This window comes from Myotis yumanensis, unplaced genomic scaffold (genome assembly GCF_028538775.1).
Source record: "Myotis yumanensis isolate MYYU_CA2020_CCGP unplaced genomic scaffold, mMyoYum1.0.hap1 SCAF_2, whole genome shotgun sequence".
Classification (NCBI taxonomy): domain Eukaryota; kingdom Metazoa; phylum Chordata; class Mammalia; order Chiroptera; family Vespertilionidae; genus Myotis; species Myotis yumanensis.
Genome location: NW_027223753.1, coordinates 140,153,876 through 140,168,488, shown reverse-complemented (window position 1 = coordinate 140,168,488; position 14,613 = coordinate 140,153,876). Strand labels below are relative to the sequence as shown.

The window sequence follows — 14,613 nt, the reverse complement described above, 5'->3', positions numbered from 1 at the left end:
TTAATGACAAAGGAGGCAAAAACATACAATGGAATAGTCTAGTCAATAAGTGATAATGGGGAAAGTGGACAGACATGCAAAAAAAATGAAACTAGACCACCCTCTTACACTATATACAAAAATAAATTTAAAGTGGATTAAAGACTCAAAGCCATAAAACTACTAGAAGAAAACATAAGCAGTAAAATCTTGAACATTTCTCTTAACAATCTGTTTTCTGACATATCTCCTCAGGCAAGGGAAACAAAAAAATAAATAAATAAACAAATAGGACATCAAACTGAAAAGTTTTTAAACAGCAAACTATCAACAAAAAGAAAAGACAACCTACTGAATGGAAGAAGATAGTCACCAATGATACATGTGATAAGGGGTAACATCCAAAATTTATAAAGAACGCATAAAACTAAATACAAAATAAAAATCTAATTAAAAATGGGCAAGGACCTAAACAGATACTTATCCAAAGAGGACATACAGATGGCAACAGACATATGAAAAGAAACTCATTGTTACTAATCACCAGAGAAATGCAAATTAAAACCACAATAAGATATCAGCTCACATCTGCCAGAATGGCTATCATCAATATATATATTTTTTAACATATCTTACCGATTTTTTACAGAGAGGAAGGGAGAGGGATAGAGAGCCAGAAACATCAATGAGAGAGAAACATCAACCAGCTGCCTCCTGCACGCCCCCCACTGGGGATGTGCCCACAACCAAGGTACATGCCCTTGACTGGAATCGAACCCGGGACTCTTCAGTCTGCAGGCCGACGCTCTACCCACTGAGCCAAACCGGCCAGGGCTATCATCAATATATTAACAAACAAGTGTTGATGAGGATGTAGAGAAAATGGAACCCTCCTGCACTATTGGCAGAAGTGCAGACTGGTACAGCCACTATGAACAAAAGTCAGAAAGGTCCTCATAAAATTTAAAGTGGAACTACTTTATGATCCAGCAATGCCATTTCTGAGTATACATCTGAAGAAACCCAAAACACTAAATTGAAATAATATATGTACCCCTATGTTCATTGCAGCATTATTTACAAAGATCAAGATATGGAGGGAAACCAAGATGGCGGCATAGGTAAACACCGGAAATTGCTGCCTGCGACAACAACTTCAAAAATACAACTAAAAGACAAAACAGACATCATCCAGAACTACAGGAAGGCTGGCTGAGTGGAAATTCTACAACTAGAAGGAAAGAGAAAAGCACACTGAGACCCAGAGGAGCTGCGGAAGTAAAAGTGCAGAGGTACAGAGGCTCGAGCAGGCACATGCGCGCGCACGAAAAGGTGCGGGCACCTGAGGGCGCAGCTGTCTTTTTGAATCGGGAGGGAGTCACAAGCCCCCGACTGCTCTGAACTCCAGTTCCGGGAGGTCTCTGGGGACCCAGGACTCTTACAGGGAGAAACTGGACTGTCTGGCAGCAGACAGAACTCAGAACTCGAGGGCAGCTTTCCCTCAGAGGTGCTTGCAGCAATTACCTGGACACTGAGACGCGCGACCCCTTAGGGCAGGGCTGAGGAGCAGCAATAGCTGCTTGCTCCACCCTGTTGCTTACGAGACCCCACCCCACCCAGGCTGCAGCAGAAGCTTTTGCATATGAATGCCCTGGCCCTTTGCAATCTGAAAAGTACCTAACAAACTGCAGCTGGGCCAGACAGACCCAGAACTTCCAAGAGAAGACCCAAGGCCCCACGGCAGCTTGCATTGCTTCACAGCTGGGCCTCATCTGGGCACCTCCAAACCCCCCAAAAAAAGGAAGGGGAATCTGCAGATCTCTTCGTAGCTCCTGCTGGGTAGCCTTAGGCAGAGGCTAAATTAGCACCTCCTTAGAATCAAGAGCCAGTGGTCAGAGTGGGACCATCCAGATTACAACTCCTCAGATCCATAAGGAACACACTCAGGGGGTAGACTCAGTGAGCACCAAAGCCCTACTGAAGCAAGTCTTGCCCCAGAAGGGTGTCTTCAGCACAGAAGTTCTCCCACTGCAGACACAGCTGATTCTCACTGCCAATTGGCCTGGAGGTTAATTCCTCCCAGTGATAACTACAACAACAAGGCTTAACTAAACAAGACTGTGCACACAGCCCACAAAGGGGTCCACCAAGAGTGTCCACCTCAGATAATTGGGGATACTGAGCCACTGGGCACTATAGGACACCTAGCACACAAAGCCACTCTATCAATACAGGGAAGCATAAGAAATGCGGAGACAAAGAAACAGGACACAAATGACAGAAATGGAGGAAAGCAAACGACTGGATATAGAGTTCAAAACCACGTTTATAAGGTTTTGCAAGAATTTTATGGAAATCGCCGATAAATTTAGTGAGACCCTGGAGGATATGAAAAAAGACCAACTAGAAATTAAGCATACACTGACTGAAATAAAGAATAATATACAGAGATCCAACAGCAGACAAGAGGATCCCAAGAATCAAGTCAAAGATTTGAAATATGAAGAAACAAAAAATACCCAACCGGAAAAGCAAAAAGCAAAAAGAATCCAAAAATATGAAGATAGTGTAAGGAGCCTCTGGGACAACTTCAAGCGTACCAACATCAGAATTATAGGGGTGCCAGAAGAAGAGAGAGGGCAAGATATTGAAAACCTATTTGAAGAAATAATGACAGAAAACTTCCCCTACCTGGTGAAAGAAATAGACTTACAAGTCCAGGAAGCGCAGAGAACCCCAAACAAAAGGAATCCAAAGAGGACCACACCAAGACACATCATAATTAAAATGCCAAGAGCAAAAGACAAAGAGAGAATCTTAAAAGCAGCAAGAGAAAAAAGTCAGTTACCTACAAGGGAGTACCCATACGACTGTCAGCTGATTTCTCAACAGAAACTATGCAGGCCGGAAGAGAGTGGCAAGAAATATTCAAAGTGATGAATAGCAGGAACCTACAACCAAGATTACTTTATCCAGCAAAGCTATTATTCAGAAGTGAAGGCCAGATAAAGAGCTTCACAGATAAGAAAAAGCTAAAGGAGTTCATCACCACCAAACCAGTATTATATGAAATGCTGAAAGGTATTCTTTAAGAAGTGGAAGAAGAAAAAGGTAAAGATAAAAATTATGAACAACAAATACACATCTATCAACAAGTGAAGCTAAAAATCAAGCGAATAAATAATCTGATGAACAGTATGAACTGGTGATTATAAAAGAATCAGGGACATAGAAAGGGAATGGACTGACTATTCTTGGTGGGGGAAAGGGTGTGGGGGGTGCGGGAAGAGACTGGACAATAATCGTGCACCTATGGATGAGGACAGTGGGTGGGGAGTGAGGGCAGAGGGTGGGGTGGGAACTGGGTGGAGGGGAGGTATGGTGGGAAAAAAGAGGAACCAATGTAATAATCTGAACAATAAAGATTTAATTAAAAAAAAAAAAGATATGGAAGAAACCCAAGCACCATCAATAGACAAGCAGATAAAAGAGCTGTGGTACAGCTGAAACAGGTTTGGCTCAGTGGATAGAGTGTCAGCTTGCAGACTGAAAGGTCACAGGTTCGATTCCGGTCGAGGGCATGTACCTTGGTTGCGGGCACATCCCCAGTAGGAGATGTGCAGGAGGCAGCTGATCGATGTTTCTCTCTCATCAATGTTTCTAACTCTCTATCTCTCTCCCTTCCTCTCTGTAAAAAATCAATAAAATATTAAAAAAAAAAAGAAATTAAAAAAAAAAAAAAGAGCTGTGGTACATGTATACTATAGACCAGTTGACGGCAAACTGCAGCTCGAGAGCCACATGCGGCTCTTTGGACACTTGAGTGTGGCTCTTCCACAAAATACCGACTTCTGCGCATGGGCCACAAAGTTTCAATCGCCCTGTACGTGCATGCCCACACATGGTATTTTGTGGAAGAGCCACACTCAAGGGGCCAAAGAGCCACATGTGGCTCTCAAGCCGCAGTTTGCCAACCACTGCAATAGACTATTACTTGACCATAAAAAAAAAAAAATCTTACCGTTTGCAACAGTATCAACAGACGCAGGGGGTATTATGCTCAGAGAAATAAGTCAGTAAGAGAAAGACAAATACCATGATTTCACTTATATATTGAATCTAAAGGACAAGACAGACAAAAAAACTAAATAGAAACAGATTCATAGATACAGAAAAACTGATGGTTGGCAGAGAGGAGGGGATTTGGGGGAGTGAGTGAAAAAGGTGAAGAGATTAAGAAGTACAAATTGGCAGTTAAAAGATAATCACAGGCCAGGCCGGACCTGCTGCTGCCTCCTCTACCGCCGTTTTCTCTTCCGCTAGGCCGCCTCCTGGCTCCCCGGCTCCCCGCCTCGCCCACCCCCAAACCGGAGGACGACGCGCCCACCGCTGCCGCCGCTGCCGCCTCTCAGCGCTCCCATGATCGTCCAGTGCCTTTCGGCTGTGCGAGGCCTCCACAGGTACCTCCGGTGCCCCTGGTAACCTTGACCGTGGGCAGGGCGGGGTCTTGTGCCCTGGTCAAGGGGGCGCCCGGCCCAGCGTTTTCCGACCGCACCCCACGACGCTCCTCGGACCCCCCCCCTCCCCGAGACCCACTCGGTCTACCCTGGGGACACCTGGCGCCAGGAGAAATAACATTTGGAGAGAGAACCAAGATGGCGGCATAGGTTAACGCCGGAGTTTGCTGCCTCGAACAACCACTTCAAAAATACAACTAAAAGACGGAACGGACATCACCCAGAACCACAGGAAGGCTGACTAAGGAGAGATTCTACAACTAGAAGGAAAGAGAAGTCCATACCAAGACTCAGAGGAGGCGCAGTGCGGAGGTGAAATACTAAGGTGCGGAGTGCATGTGGAGCGGGCTGGCAGCGGAGGGTGCGGTTGTTGTTTTCAATCGGGAGGGAGTTTCAGACTCTGAGCTCCAGATCCGGGCGAGTCTCTAGGGACCCAGACTCAAACGGGAGAAGTGGGAAGGCAGCATTTCTCTGAGGTTTGCAGCGGTTGCAGAGCCGCTGGGGACGGAACTGAGAGCAGCCATAACTGCTCGCTCCGCCCGCCCGCCCGGTAGATCCCCGGGGACCCGCCCCGCCCAAGCCCTGCACAGAGGCATTTGCCGGATTGCCTCAGGCAAAGGCTAGATTAGCACCACCCTAGAGATTCAGCACAGAAGCTCTCCCACTGCAGACACAGCTGACTCTCATAGCCAGTTAGCCTGGAGGTCAATTCACCCCTAGTATTGCCAACAACAATTAAGGCTTAACTACAACAAGACTGCGCACAAAGACCACAAGGGGGTGCACCAAGAAAGCATAAAAAATGCGGAGACAAAAAAACATGACAGAAATGGAGGATATAGAGCTAAAAAACGCACTTTTGAGGGCTTTCAATAATTTGCTAGAAACTGCCGATAAACTTGATGAGAGCCTCAAGAAATCTAATGAGACCCTCGATGTTGTGATAAAGAACCAACTAGAAATTAAGCATACACTGACTGAAATAAAGAATATTATACAGACACCCAACAGCAGACCAGAGGAACGCAAGAATCAAGTCAAAGATTTGAAATGCGAAGAAGCAAAAAACACCCAACTGGAAAAGCAAAATGAAAAAAGAATCCGAAAATACGAAGACAGTGTAAGGAGCCTCTGGGACAGTTTCAAACGCACCAACATCAGAATTATAGGGGTACCAGAAGATGAGAGACAGCAAGATATTGAAAACCTATTTGAAGAAATAATGACAGAAAACTTCCCCCACCTGGTGAAAGAAATGGACTTACAGGTCCAAGAAGCGCAGAGAACCCCAAACAAAAGGAATCCAAAGAGGACCACACCAAGACACATCATCATTAAAATGCCAAGAGCAAAAGACAAAGAGAGAATCTTAAAAGCAGCAAGAGAAAGAGACTCAATTACCTACAAGGGAATACCCATATGACTGTCAGCTGATTTCTCAACAGAAACTTTGCAGGCCAGAAGGGAATGGCAAGAAATATTCAAAGTGATGAATACCAAGAACCTACAACCAAGATTACTTTATCCAGCAAAGCTATCATTCAGAATTGAAGGTCAGATAAAGAGCTTCACAGATAAGGAAAAGCTAAAGGACTTCATCACCACTAAACCAGTATTATACGAAATGCTGAAAGGTATCCTTTAAGAAGAGGAAGAAGAAAAAGGTAAAGATCCAAATTATGAACAACGAACATGCATCTATCAACAAGTGAATCTAAGAATCAAGTGAATAAATAATCTGATGTACAGAATGAACTGGTGATTATAATGAATCAGGGACATAAAAAGGGAATGGACTGACTATTCTTGGGAGGGAAAGGGGAGTGGGAGATGCGGGAAGAGACTAGACAAAAATCGTGCACCTATGGATGAGGACAGTGGGTGGGGAGTGAGGGCGGAGGGAGGGGCGGGAACTGGGAGGAGGGGAGTTATGGGGGGAAAAAAAGAAGAACAAATGTAATCTGAACAATAAAGATTTAATTAAAAAAAAAGATAATCACAGCAATGTAGAGTACTGCATAGGAAATATAGTCAGTAATATTACAATGACTATGTACAGTGCTAAGCAGCTACTATAAATATCAGGGGAAACTCTTTGTAAACTATATGACTGTTTAACCACTATGCTGTACACCTGAAACTAATATAAAATAATAATGAATGTAAACTGTTATTGAAAAATAAAATTTAAGTCAATAAATAAATAAATATAATGAAAGGTTTCAAAGTGAAAAAAATATGTCACAGGTTTTCGTGATTTTCTTACAAATGTCAAAAGTAGGCACTATAACAAAAAAAAGCTATTTGCAAAGAGAGCAGAAAAATATCCTTTAGTATCTCAAATTGCCTTAGAATTAAGAACAAGAATGCTAGATGGGAATGACTCTAGAACAGTGACGGCAAACCTTTTGAGCTCAGCGTGTCAGTGTTAGGGTTTTGAAAAACCCTAACTTAACTCTGGTGCCGTGTCACATATACAAATGTTTTGATATTTGCAACCATAGTAAAACAAGGACTTATATTTTTGATATTTATTTTATATATTTAAATGCCATTTAACAAAGAAAAATCAACCAAAACAATGAGTTCACTTGTCACCTCTGACACGCGTGTCATAGGTTCGTCATCACTGCTAGAATGAAGTTTCCTAGATCAACCAAAAAATAAAAATATATAATAGCCCTAACCGGTTTGGCTCAGTGGATAGAGCATCAGCCTGTGGACTGAAGGGTCCCAGGTTCAATTCCAGTCAAGGGCATGTACCTTGGTTGCAGGCACATCCCCAGTAGAGGGTGTGCAGGAGGCAGCTGATCGATGTTTCTCTCTCATAGATGTTTCTAACTCTCTATCCCTCTCCCTTCCTCTCTGTAAAAAAATCAATAACATATATTTAAAATATATATATATATATACATATATATATATATCTCATAACTTACCTTTTCTGGAACTTTCCAGTCCCAAAAAAAGATGCTTATTAGAACTAAAAATTAAAATTGACATCTAAATTTCTTTCCAATGTAAAGTCCTGATCTCAAGCAATCATAACAGCAGCCCTTATCTTGCCACATGCTGATTATTTTTCATTTTTATACCATTCTTCTTGCTGCAACAGAGAAAAGCCCATGATGTAGAGGTTAAAGGTATTCAAATGAAGTCAAGAAAAACATATTTGAAATCAAGAGTACAATTTTATAGCAGAGATGTACATAGACTTCAGGACAACATAGTGAGAGGAGTGGAGATAGGAACATTTCCTTTCCTACCAATAAAAAACAGTAACTGGCTATTTATATACATAAATATGGCAAATCACTCACAGAATTGAGCTGAAGGTCAAAACTTTATAAACAGCAATATAAATGAAAAAAATATATAAACCAAAGGTAAAGGCTTCATGTGTCATTTTTCTTAAAGTGTAGAATGTTCACTGCCTTCCACAAACACATCAAAATTACAACTAAAATGCAAAACAATCATCATTCAGAACCACCTGAAATCTGGCTGAATGAAGTCCTACAACTACAGAAGTAAAGAAAAAAGCACATCAAGACTGGTAGGAGGGGCAGAGGAGTCGAATGGGCTGGTCCAATACCCACATGTGGCATTTTTTTTAATCAGAAGGGATATTTAGACTGCAAAGGCCTCCCGCGAGGAGCAAGAGGTCCCAGCCCCACACCAGACCCCCAGCCCTGGGTTCCAGAACTGGGAGGAGAAGTCCCTGTAACATCTGGCTGTAAAAACTAGCAGGAATTGTGGCTGAGTGACACACAGGCTGCTGGAGACCCAGGAAGTTCCAGCAAAGGGCCAGTGCAAAGACTTACTTGGACTCGCTCTCTCTGAGCTTCAGTGCTGGGGCAGTGGGTTGGGGGGATTCAGAGACATAAGGGGAGGAACCAGACTGTCATCGGAGCAACTTGGGGGCAGCTTTCTCCAAGACAGGGGTACTCACAGGTGTCACTGTTCCTATGCTGACACCTTCCCCATCACAGAGCTGACTGGCAGCCATATCTGAGTTTCCATTAGCCTGACTCATACTGTTCACTCAGCCTGATGATTCCCTGAGAGCCCACCCCATCCAATTTGCATTCCCAACCAAGATATTTGCATTGGCTTTTCCACATAAATGGCCTGTCCTGGCTCAGGCTTCAACCTTTCCTAAATTCTCTCAAACAAGCAGCAGTTGGTGTCAGCATGCCCCATTCCTCTCAATAAGAGGCCCAAAACCCAGCAGTAGCAGCAGCTTGCCTTGCTTCACAGCACGCCTCACCTGGGAACTTCTAAGCCCAACACAAGTAGCAGTCATCTGCAGATTGCTCTGTAGCTCCTGCAGGGTGGCCCCAGGCAGTGACTGACTTTGTACCTCCAGGGGGTCCCCAGACTCAGTGCACCCAATTGACAACTTCAGACCATACCAGATTAGAACTTTACATATCCACAAGTGGCACACTCAAGAGGCAGACTTGATGAGCACCAAAGCCTACTAAAGCAAGTCCTGCTGTATAGGGGTGTCTCCTACAAAGCAGCTCTTCCACCGTAGTCGCAGCTGGTCCTCACAGCCAAGAGACCTGGAGGTCAATTCCTCGCAGTGACACCAACAGCAATCAAGGCTCAACTACAACAAAACTGTACACACAGCCCACACAGGGATACACCTAGAGTGCCCAGCTCAGATGACTAGGGAGGCTGAGTCATTGGGCCCTACAGGATACCTACTACACATGGCCACTTTACCAATTCCAGGAGACAAAGCAGCTATACTTAATAAATAGAAACAAACACAGGGAAGCAGACAAAATGTGGAGACAAAGAAACATGTAACAAATTGAAAGAATAGAAGAAATATCCAGAAAAACAACTAAATGAAGTGGGAGCAAGCAAACTACTGGATACAGAGTTCAAAACAATGGTTATAAGGATGTTCAAGGATCTTAATGAGAGCTTGAAGGGACTTAGTGAGAATTTCAAAGACATGAAAAAGGACCAGTCACAACTTAAGTATACATTAAATGAAATAAATAATAATTTACAGGGATTCAACAGTAGAGTAGAGAATTCTGAGGATAAACCAACAATTTGGATTAAAAGGAAGCAAAAAAAAATACCCAATCAGAAGAGAGAAAAAAAGAATTAAAAAATAAGAAGATAGTGTAAGTAAGGAGACTCTGGGACTTCAAGTATTCCAACATTTGCATTATAGGGGTGCCAGAAGGGGAAGAGAGAGAGCAAGATTTTAAAAACCCATATGAAGAAAAAATGACAGAAAACTTCCCCCGTCTGGTAAAAGAAATGAACTTACAAGTCCAGGAAGCAGAGTCTTAAACAAGAGGAATCTAAAGAGGCCCACACCGGAGAGACCAAGATGGCGGCGAAGGTAAACACCGGAGACCGCTGCCGCAAACAACCATTTCAAAAATACAACTAAAAGACGGAACGGACATCACCCAGAACCACAGGAAGGCTGGCTGAAGAGAGACTCTACAACTAGAAGGAAAGAGAACAGCAAACCGAGGCTCAGAGGAGGCGCAGTGTGGAAAATACAAAGGTACCGAGGTGCGCGCGAAAGCGGGCTGGTGGCTGAGGGCGCGGTTGTCGTTTTCGGTCAGGAGTGAGTCTCAGACTCTGGGCTCCAGATCCGGGCGAGTCTCTAGGGACCCAGACTCAAACGGGAGAAGCGGGATCCGGCATCAGTTGGAACCTGAGGGCAGCTTTCTCTCCGAGGTTTGCAGCGGCTGCCGGGGTTCTGAGAAGCAGAGCATCTGGGAACGGGACTGAGAGCGGCCATAACTGCTCCCTCCGCCCGCCCTGTTGAGCCCGCCCCGCCCAAACCCTGAGCACAGCCATTTGCCGATCGCCTCAGGCAAAGGCTGGATTAGCGCCTCCCCAGAAGGCAGACATTTTCTACACAGCTGATTCCTACAGCCAGTCGGCCTGGTGGTCAAATCCCTCTAGTGTTAACTACAACAATTAAGGCTTGGCTAGAACAAGACTGCGCACAAAGACCACAAGGGGGTGCACCAAGAAAGCATAAAAGATGCGGAGACAAAAAAACATGACAGAAATGGAGGATATGGAGCTAAGAATCGCAATTTTGAGGGCTTGCTATAAACTTGTGCAGAGCCTCACGAAAACTAATGAGACCCTCGATGCTACGATAAAGAAATTAGAAAGTAAGCATACACGGACTGAAATAAAGAATATTATACCAAATAGCAGACCAGAGGAGCACAAGAATCAAACCAAAGATTTGACAAAAAACACCCAACTGGAAAAGCAAAATGAAAAAAGAATCCGAAAGTGTGAAGATAGTGTAAGGAGCCTCTGGGACAGCTTCAAGCGCACTAATATCAGAATAATAGGGGTGCCAGAAGATGAGAGACAGCAAGATATTGAAAACCTATTTGAAGAAATAATGGCAGAAAACTTCCCCCACCTGGTGAAAGAAATGGACTTACAGGTCCAAGAAGCGAAGAGAACCCCAAACAAAAGGAATCCAAAGAGGACCACACCAAGACACATCATCATTAAAATGCCAAGAGCAAAAGACAAAGAGAGAATCTTAAAAGCAGCAAGAGAAAGAGACTCAATTACCTACAAGGGAATACCCATACGACTGTCAGCTGATTTCTCAACAGAAACTTTGCAGGCCAGAAGGGAATGGCAAGAAATATTCAAAGTACTGAATACCAAGAACCTACAACCAAGATTACTTTATCCAGCAAAGCTATCATTCAGAATTGAAGGTCAGATAAAGAGCTTCACAGATAAGGAAAAGCTAAAGGACTTCATCACCACTAAACCAGTACTATACGAAATGCTGAAAGGTTTCCTTTAAGAAGAGGAAGAAGAAAAAGGTAAAGATACAAATTGTGAACAACAAACATGCATCTATCAACAAGTGAATCTAAGAATCAAGTGAATAAATAATCTGATGTACAGAATGAACTGGTGATTACAATGAATCAGGGACATAGAAGGGGAATGGACTGACTATTCTTGGGGGTGGGGGAAAGGGGAATGGGAGATGCGGGAAGAGAATGGACAAAAATCGTGCACCTATGGATAAGGACAGTGGGTGGGGAGTGACGGCGGAGGGTGGGGCGGGAACTGGGAGAAGGGGAGTTATGGGAAAAAAAGAGGAACAAATGTAATCAGAACAATAAAGATTTAATTTTAAAAAAAATAAAATAAATAAATAAATAAAAAAATAAAAATAAATAAAAATAAAAAAAATAAAGAGGCCCACACCAAGACACATCATAATTAAAATGCCAAAGGTTAAAGGCAAAGAGAGAATCTTTAAAGCAGCAAGAAAAAGTAGCTAGTTACTTACAAGGGAATGCCCATATGATGGTCAGCTAATTTCTCAACAGAAACTTTGCATGCCAGAAGGGAGTGGCAAGAAATATTTAAAGTGATGAACAGCATGGACCTACCACCAAGATTACTCTACCCAGCAAAGTTATCATTTAGAATTGAAGGTAGATAAAGAAAAAGCTAAAGGAGTTCACCACCACCAAACCAGTATTACATGAAATGTTGAAAGGTATTCTTGAAGAAGATAAAAAATATTAACAATAAAATGGCAATAAATACATAGCTATCAACTGAATCTAAAAATCAAAAGAAATGAACAAGAAATCTAATGAACAAAAATAAACTGATGAATAAAATAGAATAGAACCAGAGGTATAGAAAGATGAAACACACTGACAAATCTCAAAGCGGGTAGGGGGGAGATAACAAGAATTTATATGCATATATGCATTACCTATAGACACAGATGATAGAGCAGTGAAGGCCTGGGGTGGGGTTGAGCCAGGAGAAGGAGGGCAATGGGGGGAAAAAAGAGGTACATCTGTGATACTCTCAACAATGACTTTTTTTTTAAGTGTAGAATAATCATGTAGTTAAATGTTTCACCCTACCACTACAGAAAACAAGAGGCATCTAGACAGATCTAAAAATTATGATTACTCCATGAGGAACCTAAACTTGACCAGTCCTGCTCTTAAATCTTTCTGAAGTGTCAGTCCAAACTTATTCATGTTTCATATTTACCTATATTCTAAAGACAAACAAAAAGTTTACTTGGTCTGCTTTGCCAAATTTTGATTAAGACTACTTACCAGCCAATTGGCCTATTGCAACAAGCCTAGACTGCCATTAGGTACCTGACTTCCTAAACCTATATAATAAAGAGCTAATATGCAAATGTTAGTCACACCCTCACGCCCTCGCGCCAGGGCCAGGGGACCTGAGGCCTGCCCCCCTCCCAGTGCCAGGGCCAGTGGACCTGAGTCTGCACCGGGGGACCTGAGGCCATGCCCCCCGCCCAGCGGGGCTTGACAGGGAACCTGAGGCTGCGCCCCCCCACCCGGTGGGGCTTGACGGGGGACCTGAGGCTGTGGTCCCCATCAGGCTGGGCTTGACGGAGGACCTGAGGCTGCACCCCCCACCCGGCACTAGGCCGGGGGACCTGAGGCTGCGCCCCCCACCCTGCAGGGCTGGATGGGGGTGGGGCCGGCCAGGTCTGGATCTTATGCAATTTCGAGGCATATGTGGAATGGCAGGGACTTGACGCTGGGCCCCGAAGGGTGCCCCAGACGCTGACAGGAGGGAGATTTTCATATACATTTTACTAATTTTCTATCATCTCTGACACTACTATTTTAGAGAAAGGGCAAATAGCAATATTAAAATATTTTCTCTAATTAATTCCCTTTTCATGTGCATGAATTTCGTGCACTGGGCCACTGGTTATATATATAAAAGGCTAATATGCAAAGTGTCCCCACGGGAGTTTGACCGGGAGACCAGGAGTTCTATCGCTCGCTATGATGTGCACTGACCACCAGGGGATGGCATGGAACAAAGGGAGGGCCTGGCTGGCAGCCGGGGAAAGGAGGCCCCGGCCAGCAGCCGGCAGCCAGGGAAGGGGGGCCCCGGCCAGCAGCTGCCAGCAAGGGGAGGCCCTGGCCAGCAGCCAAGGAAGGAAGGCCCCGGCTGGCATCTGGAAGGCCCCGATCAGCCCTGATCGCCAGCCAGGCCTAGGGGTCCTACCAGTGCACAAATTTCATGCACCAGGCCTCTAGTTTATATATATAAAAGGCTAATATGCTAACTGTCCATCAAGGTACTGATGTCACGTAGCAACACCCAGCTTCCTCTCCCTAGCAACAACTAGCCTCCTTGCAGTTTCTTCATCCCAGGAACACAACTTGCTTTATAGCCAGGTGGAAATATTTTATACTTTAACCAAATGTCTGTGAAGCATTTTCCCATGCCTCATCTCATTTGATCCTCACAGAAGTCCTAGAGTAGGTAGATAGGAGATTCAATGAAATCCTATTTTCTTTTAATTGGCCAGAAGACAGAGATTTAGAAAGCTTAGAAATTTAACTCGACTGAAAAGAAGAAATGGTGGACCTTGAAAATGACTTCAGGTTTTCTCACTGTGCAGAATATAGTCAAACACTGATGCAGTTAAATATTTTACCCTTTTTTTTCCCTGCATGATGTACAATAATAATCTGTTGATATTTACTGCTGTGTTGCTGACAATTACCTGAAAGAGAAGTTGGGGTGCTTCACTGGGCTGGAAAAAATTTAGCTAAATCAGAAAGCAGGTCTAATTAAGCAAGTTTATTCTATATCTATAAAAGGCTAAGTTGACTCGTGCATGTGCGATACATATAAAGCTCTCACAGGCACCAATCCCACATGTGTGTTCTGATCTGTCATTGTCAATCGTGAATTTGGTTGACACTTCTATTATAGAGAAAGGGTGAATAGCGATATTAAATTAATTCTTCTAATTAATTTCCTTTCAATGTGCACAAATTCATGCACCGAGCCACTAGTTATCTCATAAGATAATTACAAAGTGATTGCTTACGTCACTTGGAATTACAATTGACAATAGCACAAATGAAATACCTGAGTTTACTACTGGACAGAAAACTAGACAGCAACCTCATCCTCTAGGGAGCTAATGTTCTTAGACAACCATTCCACAAAGAATGCCAACCATATATCCAGTTTCTGGAACAGTTCTCATTCTAAATTTTATGACCTGTAACTAACTGTACCTGTCAGAGCAAGTGTCTGCAATTGC

At 43.5% G+C, this 14,613-nt stretch overlaps 1 protein-coding gene across 4 annotated transcripts in view; it reads right to left on the bottom strand.

Moving 5' to 3' along the window:
- NXPE3 (neurexophilin and PC-esterase domain family member 3) overlaps positions 1-14,613 on the bottom strand; it is a 74,244-nt gene that overhangs the window by 56,970 nt on the left and 2,661 nt on the right. For 2 of the 4 annotated variants that reach the window (XM_070406115.1, XM_070406116.1), the window contains exon 3: positions 7,436-7,602. The exons of the other annotated variants lie outside the window; for them this stretch is intronic. The gene's annotated coding sequence lies outside the window, so the exon portion shown is untranslated. The remainder of the gene's footprint in view (positions 1-7,435; positions 7,603-14,613) is intronic. 4 annotated transcript variants of the gene reach the window in all.